At 44.8% G+C, this 16,616-nt stretch overlaps 1 pseudogene; it reads right to left on the bottom strand.

The window, feature by feature from the left end:
- Nucleotides 1-13,711: 13,711 nt before the first annotated feature.
- Nucleotides 13,712-14,477, bottom strand: LOC116568176 (annotated as a pseudogene).
- Nucleotides 14,478-16,616: the final 2,139 nt, after the last annotated feature.

Here is a 16,616-nt window from a genome sequence, read left to right as displayed (position 1 = left end):
TGTTGATAGGGATTATGTGTGAACTGTGGATCAGTTTAGGGAGTGTGGTGATCTTAACGATATTGAGCCATTCAGTCTATAAACATGGGCTATCTATCTTTCCATGTATTTAGGTTTTTGGTTTTCTTCAACAATGTTTTTTTAATTCTCAGTGTACTGGGACTGTACTTCTTTTGTTAAATTTGTTCCTAAATATTGTATTCTTTTTGATGCATTAAATTCTTAACTCCGTTTTTTATTTTTCATTGTTAGTGTATAGAAATGCTACTGTTTTAGCATTTTTTAATGTTAAATTTTAAATGTTAACGTCTGCATTTCTCCCTTCAAGATCAAGAGTTGTCATTTCCAAGGATTATCTCGTCCATCTTAAGGCACGGGACTCTTGGAGGCCTGCCACGGAGTGCTGCAAGCTGGCTGCAGTCCTTGAGAAATTCCTGGTGGTGGGAAGTAAAGCATGTGATTTACTTAGTTCAAATAAGGCAGGTTTACAGAGCTGTGGACTTTAAAAATGAGAAGTTCTTGAGGGTAGAATACAGACCTGGGGATGCTACGAATAAGTTATAAAGTAAAATACTAAACTCAAAGAGCTGGTAGTATAATGGGGGCAGGAGAAATGAGTGTTCAGAAAAAAACACGTAAGAAGCCTCCCAGGGGAAACAGGTATGCACGCTAGCACCAATTTTGAACATTGACTACGAAATTCAGAGCTGGAAGGGATTGTGGGATCACCCGGGCTCCTCCTCTGAATTTACAGATGGGAACACTCCTAGAAAGGGAAGTGGTATGATGTGCTATACAGGAGGAAAAGCAAAGGGTTTGTAAACAAATGCCTGAGTCATTACTAGCAGGAGACTTTGGGAGATGGCCCTTAGCCGCTGGCAGCCTCACTTCATCTGTAAAAGGAGGAAAATGTTGCCTGCCTTGTAGGGTGGTCGTAAGGAATCAGGGAGCCAGTGAGTCACCAGTCTTTCCTGGCACTATGTGCCAGGCATTGTGCTTGGTGCTGGGGACAGAGTGGGGAACAAAAGGGACACAGTGCATGACCAAGAATGGATTTAGGACGAAGCTTACAAGGCTCACTGTAAGTGCCATGGCCCTATTGCATTTATTTCTGAATCGTGAGTGCAGATGCCTGGTACCTTCTAGATACTCAACAGGTCTGTTGAACTCAACAAATTTTCTTTTCTTACCCCAAGATAAAGGAGTACTTTAGACACTGAGGGGAGGACACAGTTTGCCTGGAAACAGCAGAGCACTTCAGGAGGAGGGGAAGACCAGTGTGGAGCTTGGCAGGAGACTAGGTGCTGGGCCAGAGGAAGAGGCACATCATCAGTCAAACTAGGATTCATTTTATTTTATTTTTTAAAAGAAAGGTATCTTATGATAAAAACAAAAGAAACTTTCTGGTCTTTTTTCCAGTTCTAGTGACATCTACAGGTGAATGTATTTTCTCATCAAATATATCAGTTATTCTCAGTCACATAAACTAAGTTTTAAAAGAAGGAAATGCAGTGTGTGTCAGCCTCACTCTGAGAACAAATAAAAGCAGTTCTGTGCATCCTATCTCAAGTTTGAGCCCATCCTAACTGGGATAATAAGAATTCTGAGGGCAACTTGTCTGCAGAGAGAAGGGAATCACATCAGTCTCCAGAACAGGAGTCCAGGCCCCTGTGAGTCACTATAGATTTCTGCAAGGTGAGGAGCCCTCATTCTCCTAGCTGGGCCCACCACAGCTGGGGGCGAGCAGTGCCGCTGGAAGGAGGCAGAGGGAGCAGGAGGCAAGCAGGGCTCGGGGCGGGGGGGCGGGGGGGGGGAGATACAGCCAACCTGCCATCCTTTACCAATCTTACCCTCACACAATGTGCTGTTTCTTTCTTTTTTTCTTTTTAAGATTTTGTTTATTTTTTAAAGATTTTATTTATTGATTTGACAGCGCAAGTAGGCAGAGAGGCAGGCAGAGAGAGGAGGAAGCAGGCTCCCTGCTGAGCCGAGAGCCCGATGCGGGACTCGATCCCAGGACCCTGGGATAAAGCCGAAGGCAGAGGCTTTAACCCACTGAGCCACCCAGGTGCTCCTTACTTGTTTTTTTGAGAGAGTGAAAGAGAACATGAGGCGGGGCAGAGGGAGGAGAAGCAGACCCCTCCACTGAACAGGAAGCCCCATAGCGGGCTCAATCCTAGGACCCTGGAGTCATGACCTGAGCCAAAGGCAGATGCTTTACTGACTGAGCCACCCAGGCACCCCACGGTGTGGTTCTAAATCCTTTTTTGTTTAGACTTGTCCAAGCTTCCTAATAAAGATGTCATGAGGCAGAAAACTGATGATCCCATACAGTCGAGAAAGAGACTGCGGTGGTTGGGGGTCAGTGCAAGCTGTAGGGTTAGCTACACAGAGTGCTCTCAGCTCCGCTGTCACCCAGGGCTTCATTAATAGTTGCCAATGGAAGGGAACTAACTGCCTCTTGAACTTGGTCAAAGATGGTGCCTGGAGGTAGGGATTGAGTAGTAGGGAAGACCAATAGAAAGAATTTTGAAGGTTTTTTTTTTTTTTTCCCTAGAGTATAAACTTCCAGTTCTGTGCTAGCATTCATTCCATTCCGTGCCAGAACGGCTAGGGCCGTGTTGCTAGGAAATTAGCGGCTGTTAGTCTGGACGAGTTTAGATAAGAATGTGTCCTTCATACAATGCAAACAGGGAAGGGCTTTGAAGAGTATGAAACTAGTCTCTGTCTAGTGCTACTTAAGGAAGCACAGTGCAAGGCTGTTTTACTCAGAGCCAAGATGGAGAATCTTTCCCAAGGTGATCTAATTCCCAGGGTCAGGTGGCAGGCTGCGCTGCCCAGAGTCTCCTTCCGTCTGCATGCCTTGACATGGCTCTCCCTTACCATGGCAGCCTGGCTTCTGCCCCTGTGCCTGGGCGCCTGGAGCAGAGTGTTGGCAGCCCTGGAAGGAAGGGGATGCCTCTTTAGAAATGAGCCCAGGAAAGCTAACTGGACCCTAAAGAATTCAGCTTTAGCCCTTAGGAATGCCCCCAACCATCTCCAGCCTCACCTCACCCCACCACTCCTCATCCTCCTCCCCTGCTTTCTCTCCAGAGTACTCAGCTCCAGTTCACCTCCAATGTGTGTGGGTTCCGGTTTTTTGTTTTTAAATATATATTTTTTTTATTTATTTCAGTGAGAGAGCAAGTGCGTAAGAGCTGGGAGGTGGGGAGCAGAAGGAGAAACCACTTCCCTGCTGAGCATAGAGCCTGCCAAGGGGGTGGATCCCAGGACCCTGAGATCATGACCTGAGCCAAAGGCAGATGCTTAACAGACTGAACCACCCAGGTGCCCCTCCAGTGCTTTTTAATGACTGATTTGTTGAGTCTTACTCTCTCTCCTTTCTAGCTAGCATGGAAGCTCCATGAGGGCATGGATTTTTGCCTATTTTGTTCATAGCTGTTTCTCTGGTACCTAGAACAGTCTCTGGAACATAATAGGCACCAATGAGTATTTGTTAAATGATCAAATCCATTAAGCTCTTTGATACTCTGTTCATCCAAAAATCTGGATTTGTTTCATCTAAAACAACTTCTGCTGAGTAACTTCTGAATGTCTGGAATTATTCCTGGGGTTTGGGGTTTGGCATCTGGGGGGGGGGTTGAAAAGAAAGGGAAAGAAAGTTCCTTCTGAGGATTGGGGAAAAAGACGATAGAACCATGGTGTTCTTGGTGGACGACTTCTTTCCATGCAAGACGCTCACACGCTCACTGTTCATTTGTGCTTCAAACCAGCCTTTCCAAGTAAGTAAACTTAGCTCGGTTTTCCAGAGGAAGAAATGGAGGTTCATAGAAAGTCAGTAATTTGCCCGAAACCATGACTACAAAGTGGTAAAGCCCAGGACTGTATAAAATATACAGGTACCACCTTCAGCAGCCGGCCGCCGGCCCTCCTTTCTCCTCTTTGTCTGTCCAGCTAGCTGCTTTCCAGAGGGGCAAAGCTGTTCTGCCTACCAGGGTCCGACAGAAGTCCCGTCAGGGAATAGACTGTCATGTAAATGATTGCAAACATGTGTGTTTGTTTAATCTGCCTTGGTTTGAGATTTCTACTACTCTGAGCTCTAAAGAGCAGAGTGATTCATCGTAATGCTTACTCGTAGGATGAGAGAATGTATATGGAGGAAGAGAGAGACAGTCAAGTTTGGAATCAGATTTCCCAGCTAACTAAGGTGGGGATTCTCAGAAGGATTGCTGCTGGATCAGCAGGCTCATTTTTAGGGAATTCCTGGTTTGCACTATACGTGAAGATCAAATTTGTTTCCAGTCAGGTTTAGGCTAAGAGATTCTTAGTGATGTAATCCCTGTTCCAGGCCACCCGAAAGGCAGCCCTCTAGCCCCCAAACTGCAGACTGGGAACACCAAATATCTTGTGATTGAGCAACTGAGGACTTCAAATAAACCTCTCAGGGTCTGGACACACCCTGTGGTCGAGCTCGCTGGCCTGACATCTTCCTGAAGGAAGAAATCCTAGTCCTGAGAAAGTACTGTTTGTCTGTGTGTGTTATAGGATGGCTGGATGTCCAGGACAGCGGTGTTGGCCTGTCTAGCACAGCTGGGTCAGAGGAGTCAGGGGCTTTCATTGCAAATAAATATCCTCCAAGCAAGTACTTAAATAGTAATATTTTCTTATAATAGAGTTTCTCTTAGATCTTATTCATACTAGGGTTTTTTCCCCCCTTTACTCCTTTAGTGTGTGAAATAATTTTAAAACTTTCAAAGTTAATTTCCTTTACTAGGCTCTCAGGCAAAAACCACATCTGTTTTTAGAAAGGGCCTCGATGTTTGCTCACACCCTGACGAAACATGCTCCTCCTTAGATCTGATAGGAAGGCTAACAGCATGTTCTAAATACAGCCCCGTCCCGGCTTCCCAGGCTAGGGACCCACAACCCTGCAGGCCAGAAACTGACAGATGAAAAGATATCCTATGTCATTAGGAAAATGAGAATTAAGGCCACAGTGAGGTATCACTTCATGCACACTAGGATGGTTAGACTAACAAGACGGAGTAACAAGTATTGGGGAGGCTGTGGAGAAGCTGAAACTCTGAAACATGGCTGGAGGGAGTGTAATACTGAATGAATGCGGGACTTCCTTTGTAGATCATGTGAAGAATTGCAAAGTGACCCGCATGGATCTCAAATTTAACACAGCTGGACGGGAGCTCTTCATTTCTTAGGGAAACCCTGTCCTCTTGCAGTGTACCTGGTCTCTTGTCAATGGAATGACACCCATCTAGCTGCTCAAGCCAAAACCCAGGAGTCATCAAAGACTTCTCTCTGCCTTCATTCAATCCCTCAGCAAGGCCTTCAAATACTCTGTGCCCTGTCCTGCTTGCACTGCTCCCGTCCTAGTCCAGACCCCACTGGCTGTGTCCTCATCCACCGTGACACCCTCCAAGCCAGTCTCTCTGCTCCTAACAGTCCGTGCTGCACTCAACCGTGAGGTACATGACGTCCTTTCACTGCTCTGCTGAGACTCCGCAGTGACTTCTCAATGCACTGAAAATAACCCCCAGAGATCTAGCCATGCTGGCAAGACTCAACATGAGTGGTCCCCTCCCCACTTCTGGCTTTGCCTTCTGCACCGCTCCCCATCTCACTGTGTCCCAGGCACCCCAGCCAGCCTACTTCCTGTCACCCGACAGGCGGAGCTCATTCCCATCCCAGACCTTTGCGCTGGCTGCTCGCTCTACCTGGAACGCTCTTCCTCGAGAACACTGCATGGTTCCTTCTCTCTACTTTGGTTCAGTTCAAACAGCTTGTCCTCACTGAAGACCCAACTCCTGTCCTGAGTTACCATCTATTTATCTGTTCTAGATCCTTTATAACACCTGATACAACCTGAAACCATCTTGTGTGTTTATTGACATGTCAAGTACTGTCCTTGTTCTCAACTGTAATACAAGCTTCGGCGGGGGGCGGGGAGGAAATTTGGTCATCCCCAGCTCCGAATGCCAGGCATGTAATCGGCTCTGAGTAAACATTTCTTACACAGATGACAGCATGTCAGCACTGGATTCAACTATGTTTGTCTTGTTCTGAGTAGAATGTAAGGAGGTTTAGAAAACTAAAAATAATACAATTTGTATACCAAGCTAAGAAAAAATGAAGATAGGCTACTTCAGTGAACTCTTAGCTTTGCAGTACCTGAGGGCTCTGTCCTTGCAGTGCCTCCTCTCTACCCACACTCACCCTGTGAGCTTCCCCTCCAGTGTATGGCTCCAAGCACCCTGCTTTGCTTACACCCAGCCCAGATATCTGCCTGAAACTCCAGCTCACTCTTCCTCCATGGTGTCTAGCCAGCCCCTCAAACTTAGCATGTCCGAGTCTACCATGCTCCTATCTCGCTCCCATGGTCAAGGGTTGACCATACACCCAAAACAGGCCCCTTTCTCACCTGCCCCCGCCACCAAGCAACTCAAGCCCCATCACCTCTGAACTCCTACAGTTGTCTCCTAACTGGCCTCCTGGGTCTGCCTTTGACTTTTCTGTCTGCCCTTGGGAATTATGTCACTCCTCCCCTCAGAACCCTGGGACCCTTTTCTCAGAATCCTCGGATGCTTTTCACCTTATGTGCCACACAGCCCATGGGCATCAGTGGCTCTTCCTCCAGGTACAGTCCTCGCTCCTCACTCACGGCTCTCCAGTCACACCAACACCCTTGCTGTTTTTTCAGCATGCTCAGCTGAATGCCCAGCCCACTCCTGCCTCGGGAATTTTGAACTTACCATTCCCTCTGTCTGGAATATTCTTCCCCAAAGATCCACACAGCACACTTCCAACAACTCCTCAGGCTTTGCTCAAATGGCATCTTCTCAGAACGTTTTTCTCAGATCTCCACTCTTTTTAAAATTCTCCCACCATCTTGCCTTTCCCTGATTTATTTTCTACTTCTTTACCATACTAATATAATATTACATACATGCATATATAACTTATAATATTACACATATGTGTATGTATAGGCAATTCTTTATAATTCTTTATAATATAAAATATTGCATATGCATATATATAATATTATATATATGTAATACATAGACAATATTACCAATATGCATATGTGATTTTTTTTACCATGTATCCCTCCACTAGAATGTAAGCTTCCTTACAGGAACTTCTGTCTGTTTTGTTCAGGATAAGATCTACAAGAGTGCTTGGTGTGTGGTAGGCACTCAATAGCTTTTGTTGAATTTATGGTGTTGATGAAGCCAAGAATGAGACAAGAACATAAACCCATGCTGTGAGGTCTTTATACTAGTTAGTACCGGGCCACTGACTTGCCCCTCAGCTTTCCAACTGTCAGTGACACACAGGAAAACAGTTCAGTTACGTGAGTCTGAACACCTGTCTTTCAGATCAGACTGTTCAGGAAAATCATAAGTCTCCCTGATACTAGGACCAGAGAGAAATTTCTCCCATGAGCCCTTCTGAAGAGGTTATATATTGTGAGAATTTCCTCCACCAGAATATTTAGAGAACTATGGCAAGGCTCATAACATTTCTCATTGCATTCTCCGATGTGGTTGAGGCCTTATGCCAGAGCGTAATTAAGTAAAAGCAGTTGCACACAGGATAAGAACAATGTGGTCCAGAATCACAACTTTTTATTAATCTATATTGTTCCAGGAACAAATCTTCAGTACCCAGGAACAGGCATGTTTCATGGGTCTTGGGACTGCTTCTCTCAATCAAACTTCTGTTAACACTAAATGGCAGCGAGTTCAAGCATGCATCTGCTGATAAATTTGCAGGTAATTTATGAGACAGGCTTTTCTGGAGTATTATGGAGGTTGTGCCATATGGCTTTGGAGATGCCATCATGATCCATGTAAATAGCACATCTTGGAGCCATGCAGTGCACAACCTGCACAACTGTATGAGGCATTCCTATTTATGAGGTTGGATAAGTATATACTATATTGGCTTTAACCAGTAGCCAAAGCAAATATATTTATAAAAGTATAAAAGTTAGTTTTGGTAACTGCTCCAATTTGACTATCTTATGACTAGCAATCCCTGAGAGCAAGGTAATTCAGTCATCTACCTCAATTTTATTTAGACTTTATTTATACTTACAAAAGTTCCAGGGCCAAAAAAAGCACATAATATCTCGCTCACTACAGAACTGTGCTAAAAGAAGCAGCCATGGGCAGGACCAAGACACTCCCTTAGAAATAACTTAAAGTTGGTTATAAAACAAGGAATGTCCACAGAATGTTTGTCTGAAAACTTTCAAAGCAGGTAAAACAATCTATGTCCTTCCCCATATGTCAGCTATACAATATCTCAGTAGCACTCCCATTGATATGCTCACTTGGGGGTGTGGTTTGCCCATCAGTTTACAAACTGTGAAATAAAATTGAGGTGGATGGCTGAATTACCTCGCTCTCTGGGATTGCTAGTCATAAGATACTCAAATTGGAGAAGTTACCAAAACTAACGACTATGGTAAGTTTTCCTACTAAAAAATTTGATTCTATAAAATTTACTATACAGACATTCACTCCACTGGGCATCCCAGTCAGCCCTTCAACCCAAGGGTGATTAGCTTGCCCATTACAGGAAAATTGGTATTTCCCTGTGTTCATGTGTAAGAAGCACATTTCTCGAATTTTTGTGATGAGTCAAGGACTTTCATAAGAATTAATTTTACATATCCTCTGTCCCCCAAAGATATGCATTTTTGGTCTTTCATTTATTGGAGGATATGAGGAAATTGCATGGTAATTAAGCTAAAAAATATGGAAGTCGGTGATGACTAAGCAAACACCTCAGCTTTCATAATCATGGCTGGCTCAAGTCTCCAAGAATGCAATCACTGGGGCAGGGGTGGAGGGGGGGATCAAATCCTTCTGGAGAGCCTACCATGTGCCAAGCTCTAAGCTAAGTACTTTCCCAAAGCCGTGTCAAGATCGGAGTGGACATGACCTTTGACCTCAAGGAGCTCCCAGTCTGGCGGTCCAAAGCTACCTAGCATGCTGAGCCCACTGGGGCTGACCTGTGTGATCCCTGTGGATGGGAGGGCTCCAGGGGCTCCAAAGAAGGGGAGCTCCGAGTTGGTCTTGAGGAAGAACAGGATGTGGAAAGTTGGGGTCTCCTAGAGGAGAGGGGCTCACCAACCTCCTACCTCTGAGTATCTTAGGATCTCTGTTAATAGAAAGGAGGTTGAGCTTGGACACATTAAGGCTACTGTATTCATATGTCTCTTTGCTACAGAAAGCAGCTTCACCTCCAGCCTAACTGATACACCTGTGGCTTCCCTCTTACTAACACATCTAGCCCAATATGACTCAGCAAGAAGGTAGAGAGCCAGTGACAAGAGGATCCTTGTGATGAGCCAGGCATTATCCTAAAAATAAACAAACAAAAAACTGTAATTTCCCACGGACTCTGCCAAGCAGGATGTATCACTCACTTCTGGAGATAAAGATCCAGAGGTACACAATTTTCTGAGATCACACACAGCTCGTAAGCAGCAAAGACCAAGAACCCACATAGATCTGTCTCTTCCTGTGACTCACATGTAATCGAGCATAGACAGGGAGAGCCTTACAGCACTGTTGTCAGGTGTCACCTGGGTCTGTCTTCACTCCAGGAGGGCAAGAGTTAGAATCCCTGACGTTCTAATGAATTCATGCAGGAGCAGGTGACCTGGGGGGAGGCAGGGGCAGCATTCTTTGAGGACTAGAAAGGCCCACGAAATTTTCCAGTCTAATCACCCCATTTTACAGATGAGAAAACTGACGACTGGAGGGGTTAAGTGGTTTGTCCAAAGCTAACTGATGCCTAGATAGATCATGGCTCTATTCAGCATGGTATGCTGTGCACCTTACCTCCATGGCCTTCCTGGATGAAGACAAATTAGGGAAGGTGCGTGTTTTCTTTTAGACTTTCCTCCTGTGTCTCTGTGTTTAAGAAGCGCATAATGAGGGAAGCTGCTCTAGGTTGATGGAGGAGCCAAGGACAGAAATGTGCTTCAGTCACTGACCCTTGACCTATACATATGTTTATGTAGGCTATCTCTTTAACCACCAATGGAAAACTTTGTCCTCGTCAAAGAGAGCCCAGGCCCAGCCAGCAAGTAAGGAGGGATTTGGGGGAAGGGGCAGGAGTATAGGTGAGCATAGGAAGGAGGAGAGCCACTGGGAAAATCAGATACACATAATAGGGAGGCTATCCCTGCAAGCACTCTGGGACCCTAAGGACTATAGCCAAGATGGTTTGCATGTTGGAGCTCAGCACTGCCTTCCAGAGGAGGCAGTTCAATGATGAAATAAGAGCTCTTTTATCTGTTTAGGGAGCTCACTACACTCCGTCACAGCTCCTGACTTGAAGAAGCTGAGTCTGGAGTTGGCCTCTTTCTTAGATAAATGCGGAGATTTAGTGCTTTCTCAAGACTTTTTTAACTAGTTCTGTATGGGCGTATTTCCCTTTCCTTAAATGGATCATTAGGAAATATTGGACACACATCAGGAATTCAATGCCTAAATAAACACATTTCTACCCACACAGATATCTTGACTCATTCTAATACAGGCAACTTCTAATAAATAAGAGATTTTCATCACCTCAGACGCTGACTTCTCACCAGAACCTAAGTAAAGATCTAGATGGGTCTTTGAAGAGTCCCTGCTGGGGCTACTCTGACAGGTTACAGATAAACAGCAGATAAACAGATAAAAAATTTTTAATCCTCTGTGTTTTCATTTGCTGGTCACTTGGGATGACGTCTGTGGATCCTATTATTATTCCCACCAGATAGACAGGCAAACTGAGGCCTCAGGTGACAAAGCACTGGCCCAAGTTCACAGCGAGAAACCATCCCTTTCCAGTGCCTTCTCCCACTTTCCTGCAGCACCTACTTTCTCGGCACATAAGTGAAACACCACAGATTGAAGAAGAAGGGAAAAGCCACCAGGGACCCTTTGTTCATCCATTTAAACAATTTATACTGAGTGCCAGCTGTGCATCAGGCAGCATCCTAGTGCAGGGGATCCGGCGGTTAACAAAGCAGAGAAGACTCCCATGGCCAGCTATCTGGGTCCTTTGATTCCTGGCCCTTTCTGGCTAGTCACACCTGATATTTACGTCGAGCTTACCGGTTTACAGTGTGCTTTACCGTGCCTGGTCTCCTGGGTCCCTCAGCCGGCTTCAGAAAGGCTAGGTGTGTTGCCCACAGGCTCGAGGTAGAGTTGCAGGCGCATTCCTACTGAGCTGTCCTAACAGCGCCCTCTCCAGGAGCCCTGAGGCTCCCTGAACTTTCTCCACAACCAGCCCAGGGGCAGCCAGGAAGCCGCCCTCAGTCTGCCCCCACTCCCAGCCCCCAGGACCTACACAGTCTAGTGGGGTTCCTGAGAGCCCGGTGCTAGGGAAGACAGTCCCCCCAACACCAGTACATTCAAAACTGTCAAAGCCAAAGGATGTGACCACAGGCAGAGAAAAGACCCAGGTGTTGGTCCCTTTCCCTTGTGACCTGCGTGTCACTTGGAGAGACCTGGGCTGGGCCGATGGTATGCAGGGGATAGAGATGGGGTTGATGCAGTGTTAGGCTAGGGCCTGGGCATGTCCAAGATTCATACTTATTTGCTCTAAAAGCAGCTGTGGCTCTCTTGCTGGCAGGGACCTCTGAGGAAGGCAGGGTCCCTCTGGACTAGGGTGGGCTCAGTCTCTAGGAGGCAGGAAGTGGGGAGTGAACACCCAACACACAAGGGACAGTAAGTAGGTTGTGCCTGAGATGTTCTGATGAGACAGGGGTGCTGTTGGATCCTGGTCCATCCATGACAGCTGTGTGACCTTGGACAAGGTGCTTAACCCCCTGAGGCTTGGAATCTTCTAGCTCTAGAGAACAGGGACACTAATACCCACCCATGTTGTAAGTTAGTTCTCTGTTTTAAGTTTTTCATTGTTACCTGAGAGACTTTTCCGAGTATGCTTTTCTCTTTTCCAATTAAGTTTTTTCCTTATCTGTAGAAAATCTGATGATAGCTATTTTGAAAAACACAGAAAAGCTTAAAAAAGAATAAAAATTTCCTAAGTTCCCAACACTCAGAAGAATTACTGTTAAACATGTTGACTTCTTGGTATACTTTAACGTAACACACACAGTCACACACACAGACACACATGTATGTCATAATAATTTTGTGATTGGGAATGTATTTGTTTTTTTTCTCTTTTCACTTAACATATTTTGGGCATTTTTTTCACATTAAAAACTCCTAAAAACATCATTTTCAAAAGTTTCAAAATAATAGATTTTTTCAATCATTAATATTGTACAGAAGTCTGTTTTTAATTATTTCATATTTTTCTGTTTATCTCCAATTTTGCAGATGGATTTATCAAAACACACAACTTTTTTTAAAAAGAAAAACTTAGTAAATTTACTCAAAGGAAGCTTAAATAATATAGAACTGAAAATATTGGAAATTTATAAACAATAAAAATGAAATAAATATAAATTAACCGACTTCACAAACATTTCCAGTTAAGCATCAGCATCATACAAATATATTCATTTTTTTCTTTTATATAGGATAATACATACATAACACATCATAATTCTTGTAAAACAAAATAAATCAGACATAAAAATACTCTCAACTTTTTAAATATTGTATGAACTAAGCTTCAAAACAACATTCAACCTGAATATAACCCCCTGGTTTAATTTTATAATTTATTGTGCCAGATGCTTCCTGGTTTTAATTTTTTAAAACAGTTATTGGTATCATAACAATAACAAAGGCATTTTTGTATTCACAGTATCCTTGTGGACAAAAAAATTTTAATATTATTTGCTATGACATTTTTAAACTTTCAGAGTCTTCTCAATGTGAGAAAAATCTCTGCACACATTTCGTTGCCTTCTTTGTTTTTAATTTTTTTAAGGATTTTATTTGAAAGAGAGAATAGAGTGTGTGAGAGAGAGCACAAGTTAGGGAGAGGGCCAGAGGAAGAGGGAGAATTAGACTCCTCACTGACTGGGGAGCTGATATGGGACTTGATCCCAGGATCCTGGGATCATGACCTGAGCCAAATTGCTGCTGCCTTCTGAAGCACAATCTTGATGACTGGTCCTTGTAGTCCCTAGTAATACGTCCTGTCTTATTCTTTTTCATACAGTATACATTATATTCTTATGCAATATGCAGTATTATATTAAGACCCATTAGCTCTTAAACAATGTTACCAAATAATTATATGAATCAATCTCAAATGCTGCAAAAGTAACAATCTTCATAGGGCACTTTTCTTCATGGAATCCGAAGTTATTCCTTTTGGATATTTTTTTCCACTTCAATGTGAAATAGATTGTTAATGTTTCATTAGTGGTTTCTTTCTTTCTTTTTTTTTTTTTTTTGTTTTTTTTTTAAAGATTTTATTTATTTATTTGACAGACAGAGATCACAAGTAGGCAGAGAGAGGAGGAAGCAGGCTCCCCACCGAGGAGAGAGCCCGATGCAGGGCTTGATCCCAGGATCCTGGGATTATGACCTGAGCCGAAGGCAGAGGCTTTAACCCACTGAGCCACCCAGGCACCCCTCATTAGTGGTTTCTTGATGTGGCTTTATTACCACATAAAAAAGAAAAAAGAAAAAAAATGGCTTGCATAGATCAAAATGTTCATTTGAGACATTTCTGGAAGTCCGCATAGTTCAGGAATGCTTCAGATGACAAAGATGAAGTCTCTGAATGAGGCTGTAATAAGTAAGGATTTTGCATCCTTAGCTACACTACCACTGTATCTTAAAACCAAAAGTAAAATGATTTTCCTATTCCCACAATCTACTTAATTCTTGTTTTAAAATCTGAATTTTAAATGATTTTTGGGGTAATGATTCTGACCACCACCTTTATGATGTTTGAAGCCCCGTTAAGCCAATAATCACATGTTTTTCTAATTTCCTTCTAAATAGTGACTGTGGAAGCAACAAGTCCACCCAGTAGCCCATCGAGATATATTTTCCTTCCTGAAAGTTCGTGATGAACACAGGAAAGCTCCTATCATCACCAGATAAGCTACAAGTTCACCTGTATTTCTCATTCTTTGGAAAGTTAAAGCTATATTCAAAGTCTCAAATTAGTGCCGAGCTAAATTTGTGCCTTTGTCTCACCACTCTGAGAAACCTCAGGGGAAAACACCCACTATATTTTGATGATGGGCTTCCTGCTCCTGAAGAATCACTGGAATTAACGAAATCTGTTGGATTCTCATGGGGTAATTGTTCAGACAGGTGGCAGACACAAGACTCTGCCTTGTCACAGCCCCCACTTCTAGGTAACTGTTTTCTGTGACAAGGATTTGGAAAAGGATGAACTTTTATTTTTCTTCCACAGATCACCTTATGTAGTTTATCTGGGCATTGTGTAGCTTTCCTAACTGTTCTATTTATGTAAACAGCCAACTATTTTGGAGATCTCTTAACCTTCATTGTGTTCTTAGTAGAGAGCTTAGACATTGCTTTTGGTTTTATTGGTTTTGTTTTGTTTTGTTTTTAACATCAATGGAGTGATCCTCAGTATTAGTACAAAAGTTCCGTTTTTTAACATTGTAGGCTCAGATGCCATAATTTCTTAAGTACTAGCTTCTCAGCCCAGCCTGGGAGTTGATGAACAGCGCCCAACATTCTAAAGCAACCCTTTGCTCCCCGCAGGGTCCCACTCCAGGGCCGGAGCTGCAGGCAGGGGCAGCCGTGGGCTCGGCCAGACCGCTAGGCTGGCCCCGCCCCACTCTGCTGACCCCGCCCTTCTCAGGTCATAAACATCTATCTGATGGAAGGTGAAGAGCTAAAGCAAATGAGTATTTCAAGAATATACTGCCAATTTCCTGCCCATAAAAGTTGCACCGATCTACCTTTTATCAGCTGGTGCTAAAAAGAAAGATATGATAACCTTTGTAACTTCCTCATGCCTGTTATTCTTACTTGCTGTTTCAGCGATTAACAGTAAAACCCGTAAAAGGCAAGAAGGTCTGTGAAAGATGTCAGGGAACCACAGAGGGGACATTGAGAAGTTGGCCTGAGTTCCCAGGCTGTAGTGACAGCAGGAAACTGATACGTTAAAAGCTTTTAAAAAAGGGCAGGGATGGAGGTTTTCACTCCTGAGCTACACAGAAGCGACAGTAGCTCCACTTCCCTTGCCCTGATGTCTGAGTACAGTGCTGGGCACTCAGCGGGGCTCACTGACACGAGACTGGGGGAGAATCTCAAAGTGGATTTAAAAGTGGCCGCCAGGGACGCCTGGGTGGCTCAGTGGGTTAAAGCCTCTGCCTTCTGCTCGGGTCATGATCCCAGGGTTCTGGGATTGAGCCCCGCATCGGGCTCTCTGCTCGGCGGGGAGCCTGCTTCCTCCTCTCTCTCTCTGCCTGCCTCTCTGCCTGCTTGTGATCTCTGTCTGTCAAATAAATAAATAAAATCTTTAAAATAAATAAATAAATAAAAGTGGCCGCCAGCAAGAGGAAGGGACGTGGGACAGTAGAATACTGGGGTCTGGTCCGCTCCTGGCTTAAATAGGAGCAAGTGTCAGGTAGAAGAGGCCTAAATGCCTTCAGATAACCGGCTCCCAGCAACCTTGGTCTCATTCTCAACAAAGAATAGAAAGGAGGGGATCATCCATGCTTTTGGGACCATGGAACCTAATCAGCTTTCCATCAAGCCATCAGCAAGCTTTCTTTCTCACAGCACCCATTTAATGCCTCACCCTTGGGCTGGGCCCTGCAGGGTTGCAGATGAGGTGCAAACTGGATGTGCTTAGGAGGGGCCAGACCAGCAGGCCCAGGAAAGCACTATGATCCACACAAGACTGTGGAATGTCAGACTGTCCCCTGGGTGCAAGACGGTGCAGTGGAGCCCTGAGAACAGGGGACAGATGGACAGGATGGAGACTTCATTGGGGAAGCAAGGCTGGAGCCTAGGAGATCCCGGAGTGGCCATCCCTTGCCCTTGCTTCTGCGAGGTGTGAAGAGCTGACCCTGCTGAGAGGAAGGAAAGCATCGCTTGCCACTTTCTAGGCCTCTGCCCCTCCCAGCAGCCGCCAGCTCCACACATCAATGCTCAAGGGCCACAGGTGAGAAGCAAGGGCAGAAAGGAGCAAAGAGGGTGGACGGGGACAAACCCAGCTCCAGCTCCAGCTCCTTCGACCAGGCAGGCTGGCTTTTGCAGCTGGCTCTCGAGCTGCAGAAGTGGATCTTCAGGTTCACTTGCCCCCTGGCAGGGAGGGGCTGGGAATGCATCCAAGTATGGCTCCTGAGAGTCCCTAGGATCAGATAAAAACCCCAAGCCCAGCTCTGCTGCGAGGGTCTGTCAACATCCTCATAACTGGATAGGCGAAGTGCTGACATATTTAGCCTGCTTAATCACCGCCCCACCCCGTGGAGAAAAACTGATTTCAGGCACTTGAGGACAGAGAAATAGCAGTGACCTTTCTGCAGGACTGATGATAACTCGCTCCTTATAAGGAGCAGACAAGAGCCCCACGCTCATGGCTTAGGAATTTGTGTATCCGTGTGTGTTCTAACCTTACCTGGCAATGGGCCTCCACACCTGAGCTCAGCGTTTCCAGGACAGCAGAAT

Source organism: Mustela erminea, chromosome 10 (genome assembly GCF_009829155.1).
Source record: "Mustela erminea isolate mMusErm1 chromosome 10, mMusErm1.Pri, whole genome shotgun sequence".
NCBI classification, from domain to species: Eukaryota; Metazoa; Chordata; class Mammalia; order Carnivora; family Mustelidae; genus Mustela; species Mustela erminea.
The sequence above is the reverse complement of the archived record's forward strand: the minus strand, read 5'-3'. Positions and strand labels throughout refer to the sequence as shown.